This window comes from Trachymyrmex cornetzi, unplaced genomic scaffold (genome assembly GCF_001594075.2).
Source record: "Trachymyrmex cornetzi isolate Tcor2-1 unplaced genomic scaffold, Tcor1.1 scaffold318, whole genome shotgun sequence".
NCBI lineage: Eukaryota > Metazoa > Arthropoda > Insecta > Hymenoptera > Formicidae > Trachymyrmex > Trachymyrmex cornetzi.
In genome coordinates, this window is record NW_017297877.1 from 119,210 (window position 1) to 124,616 (window position 5,407).

Below are 5,407 nucleotides of genomic sequence, written 5' to 3' on the forward strand. Positions count from 1 at the left end.
TATATATATATTATCATTATATTATTATCTATTATAATATAATATTAAATATTCTTAATGTTCTTAAGAATAATAATGTGTTTTCGTTATGCTTTATTTGTAGTTTTGAGATAGCACTTGATTTACACTTCAGTTATCAGTCTATACGTTTTATCTTGTATAAAAGATCATTGAAAAATAAATAAGATTTAAATTGTTTTAAGAACATAACGTTCGAACATATAATTGCATAGGAGAAATATAGGGTACGTTTCGAAATTTATCGTGAGTGTTAAAACCATACATAGTGTATGCTACGTACGTTATACAGGGCGTTTGGCGACTACCGCATTTTTTGTCATACGTGGGTAGAACAGCCTATACTGAATCAAAAAGTTCTGTATTATATTTTAATTATGCCACGACGTAAAATAGAACGTTCTTTTGAAGAAGAAAAAGAATTTCAACAACAACGTCGTAAAAGAAAAGCAGATAATCAACGTCAGCTTAATGAAGTTATAAGAACTTTAAATAATCCAAGACCTATAATTATAGACGTTCAAGGTACAATACTTGATAACCATATAATAAACATAAGTGATGAAATAAATGGAGAATCTTTCACAAATATTACAACAGCATATCGTCAACACGCCGAATATCAATACTATTACAGATTACGCAAAAGAAATAAATCTTATTTAAATATTAATAGTACAATATCCATAAACGATTTAACAGAATATTATATTGGATCCGTGGACGTATTATGTATCCATTGTAAAGCAAAACATTTTGCAGCTGAGAAAATATCCAATAAAGGTAATTCATTTCATGATTGTTGCAATCATGGTGCGGTTTATTTGGAATCATTACCTCAATCTCCACAATTTCTTCATTGTTTATTTAATAATAATCATGCAAAATCTAATAACTTTTTCCAACATATTCGTACTTATAATAGTTCTTTTTCATTTGCATCATTTAATGCTAATTTAGTTAATTTTTCAAATAGACGACCAGGTCCATATTGTTTTAAAATACAAGGGCAAATTTATTACCAAATAAATACAGCATTATATGCTGCTCAAAATGAAAATCCGAGTTACGGTCAGCTTTTTATTATAGATTCTAATGAAGCGATAAATTATCGTCTAATTGAAAATTCAGAATTAGATTTAGAAATCATACAAAATCTTGAACGTATAATGCGAGAATTTAATATATTTGCTCAATCTTATCAAATGATGGGTGAAGAATTAGAAAATCAACGACAATTAGAAATAGAATCTGGAGAATTATTGCCAGAATTGCAATTATTATTTACGTTAAAACCAGGAATCGATCGACGACGATATAATACTCAAAAAACTAATGAAGTTGCTGCTGTTTTTCGTACAACACTGCTGATGGAGAAATTCTAAAATTATACGTAACAATACGTAATAGAAGTACCAAAACTTTACAAAATGTTAGTACTATGGATCCAAATGTTGAGCCATGGATATATCCATTGTTTTATCCATATGGTACTCAAGATTGGCATTGTAATTTAACAAAATTAAATAGTAACAAACGAATAACTAGAGGGCAGTATATTAAATATCGTATAGCAATTCGTGATAAATTTAACACTTTTTTACGGGGTCGACGTTTATTTCAACAATGGCTTGTAGATAGCTATGTAAAAATTGAAAAGGATAGAATAAATTATTGTAAAGATCATCAAAAAGAATTACGTACTGAAACATATCAAGGGTTGAAAGATTATATGCAAATGATGGCGAATAATTTAAATGGACGTATTGGAAAGATGGTTATACTTCCATCCACATTTATTGGATCTCCTCGTAATATGTTACAAAATTATCAAGATTCGATGGCAATTGTTAGTAAATTTGGTAAACCAGATCTTTTCATTACAATGACTTGCAATCCAAAATGGCGTGAAATCGAAGAAAATCTTTTACATGGACAACAAGCTTCTGATAGACCTGATATTTGTGCACGTGTTTTTAATATTAAAAAGGATTATTTAATTGATTTAATTGTTAAACAAAAGTTTTTTGGAGAAGTAGCAGCTTTTGTATATGTTATTGAATTTCAAAAACGTGGTTTACCACATATTCACATGTTAGTACTTTAAAATACAATTTTAAAATAACAACTCCACAAATTGTGGATAAATATATTTTTGCTGAAATTCCTGATCCATGTGAAAATCGTATTTTGCATGATATAGTTATGAAACACATGATTCATGGACCTTGTGGTGATTGGTGTTTAGTAGATGGAAAATGTTCAAAACATTATCCTAAATCATATCTTGAAGAGACCAGAATGGATAAAGATGCTTATCCTTATTATCGTCGACGAAATGATGGTAAAAGTTTCGAACGCCCTGGTGGATATGTAATTGATAATCGTTATGTAGTTCCGTATTGTCCTATTTTATCAATTATTTTTAATTGTCACATGAATGTTGAGGTAGTTTCAAGTATCAAATCAGTTAAATATTTATATAAGTATATTTACAAAGGACATGATGCAGCTGCAATAACAATTGAGCCAATAACAGATAATGTAATTATTGATCACGATGAAATACGTAATTTTATAGAAACTCGTTATGTTGGACCTGTAGAAGTTTGTTGGCGTATTCTTGAAAAGAAACTACAAGATAAAAGTTATACTATAGTTTGTTTACCAGTCCATCTTCCTAATGAACAAAGTGTTATAATTGAAAATGAAGCTATTGAAGAAGCTATGATTTCAGCATTAAATCAAGCTACAATGTTAATTGATTATTTCTCCTTAAATTCTCGTGATCAAGAAGCAAAACAATATTTATATGTAGAAATTCCACGCTATTATGTATTTAAGAAAGAGAAAATCAATGGAAGAAATGTATCACGTTGGACTAAACGTAAAAGTCATTTTAATTGTATAGGACGAATGTATTCCGTTAGTCCAACACAAACTGAATTATTTCATTTACGGCTGTTGTTACTCACTGTAAAGGGAGCTATAAGTTTTAATGATTTAAGAACTGTAAATGGAGAAGTATATTAATCATTTTCAGCAGCATGCTTAGCTTTAGGTTTAATTGAAGATGATGAGGAATGGAAACGAACTATGACTGAAGCTGTTGGATGGATGATGCCCCGACAACTCCGCAGATTATTTGTACGTATATTATTACATTGTCAACCGTTGCATCCTGAAGAGCTCTGGGAAAATTTTAAAGTAGCAATGTCAGAAGATTATATTCTACACTTTGGATTGTTAGAAGGACAAAGGAAAGCATACATACAAATTAATACTATACTTTATGCTGAAGGTAAAAGTTTTGCAGATTTTCCACAAATGGAACAATTAATAGAAAATAATGAAGAAAGTGATTATATAACACTTGAAGAAGATATGGAAATTGGTAACAAACAATATGAACAATTAAATAATAAACAAAAAGAGATAGTAAATTTTATATTAAACAAATTAGATACTAATGATCATAGTAGTAATTGCATTTATATTGATGGTCCAGGTGGTTCAGGTAAAACATTTATATATATGACTATTTATCATTTAGTGAAAATTCGAAACAAACGTATATGTACAATGGCTTTTACGGGCATTGCAGCGACATTATTGCCAGCAGGAAAAACAGTTCACAAAACATTTGGATTGCCGGTTCCATTATTTGCTGATTCATCATCCAGCATTAAAATTCAATCTAAGGAAGCTCATTATTTAAAAGAAATAGACATTTTTATTTGGGACGAAGCGCCAATGGCTCCACGATATGCTTTAGAGATTGTGGATCGAACGTTGCGTGATATCATGAATAATGATTTACCTTTCGGTGGAAAAATTACTGTGTTAGGTGGTAATTTTAGACAACTTCTCCCTATTCAAATATATGATACTCGAAGTGAAATTATAAATCTTTCAATCAAATTTAGTTATGTTTGAAAACATTTTATAAATTTCTCTTTAACGGAAAACATGCGAGTTCTTCCAGAAGAAATTGAATTTGCAAAATTTCTATTAGATATCGGAGATGGTATATTAAATGATTCTAATGATAATATACAACTTCCTGATTGTTGTATTGTACCTATTAATACCGATATTGTACAAGATATATATGCCGATTTAATACGAAATAAAGAGTTTGATAAAATAGCGAAATGTACAATACTTTCTGCAAGGAATGTCGACGTAGATGAAATTAATAAACGAGTTGTCGAATTATTAGATACATTTGAAGAACGAATTTATACAAGTATTGACAGTACTGAAAATTGTGATAATAATGATGAAATTGGAGAAATCTTATTACCAGAATATTTAAATACTTTATCTCCGTCATCTCTTCCATCTCATGAATTACGTTTAAAACCAAATTGTGTTATTATGTTAATTAGAAATCTTAGTATCAATGAAGGTCTTTGTAATGGCACAAGGTTAATAATTATTGAAATGACTAATCATTTATTAAAATGCAAAATCTTATCAGGTGATAAAGTAGGAGATATTGTTTTTTTAAATCGTATAACACTGTATTGTGAAAATGTATATCCTTTCACATTTAAGAGGAGACAATTTCCAATAAAATTAGCTTTTGCTATGACAATTAACAAATCACAAGGTCAAACATTTGATAAAGTAGGAATAGATCTTCGCAAAGATGTTTTTAATGGACAACTTTATGTTGCCTTTTCACGAGTACGTTCTTGGCAAGCATTAAAAATTTATCTTGGTAATAAACGTGACAAAAAACAAGTTAAAAATTATGTATATAAAGAAATATATATATAATCTTTATTAGTCGGAGAAAAACAGGGATGGTAAAGTAATTCCTCAAAATAAATTGATGAATTAATTATGAATTAATTATTCAAAGCTATACAGCTGTAAATAATTTAGAAATGTACGATCCGAGAAATATAAAACAAAATACATTACTGAATGCTATTGAACGTATGAGTATTTACAATGAAATAATGAGTATTTATAAGTAACATTCAAATTAAAGATACAGCCGGTATTAGAATTAATTGAGGTATTTAACTAATGGTTAAAAACTTTTAAGTGTTATTAGATCATGACCTTTATTAAATTTAAATTTAAATTTAAATTTTATGTGTATCTTCTTTTTATGTAATTAAAGGTTGATAGCGCGCCTGTTATGTTCTAGTATTATAAAAAATGAAAAAAATTGGTATAATATGTGAATAAAATAAATTCGTTCACATCGCTATATATGTACTTTATTTTACTACCCATCCTTTGTCCTAGTAAAAGAAAAAGAAAAGAACACAGCGTATTGTGAAAACTAACAAGTAACACTATGGAACTGCTATACGCCGATTTTTCTGAAACTGTGCATACAAGTAGTTCTTCAAATACTATTTGACAGGCA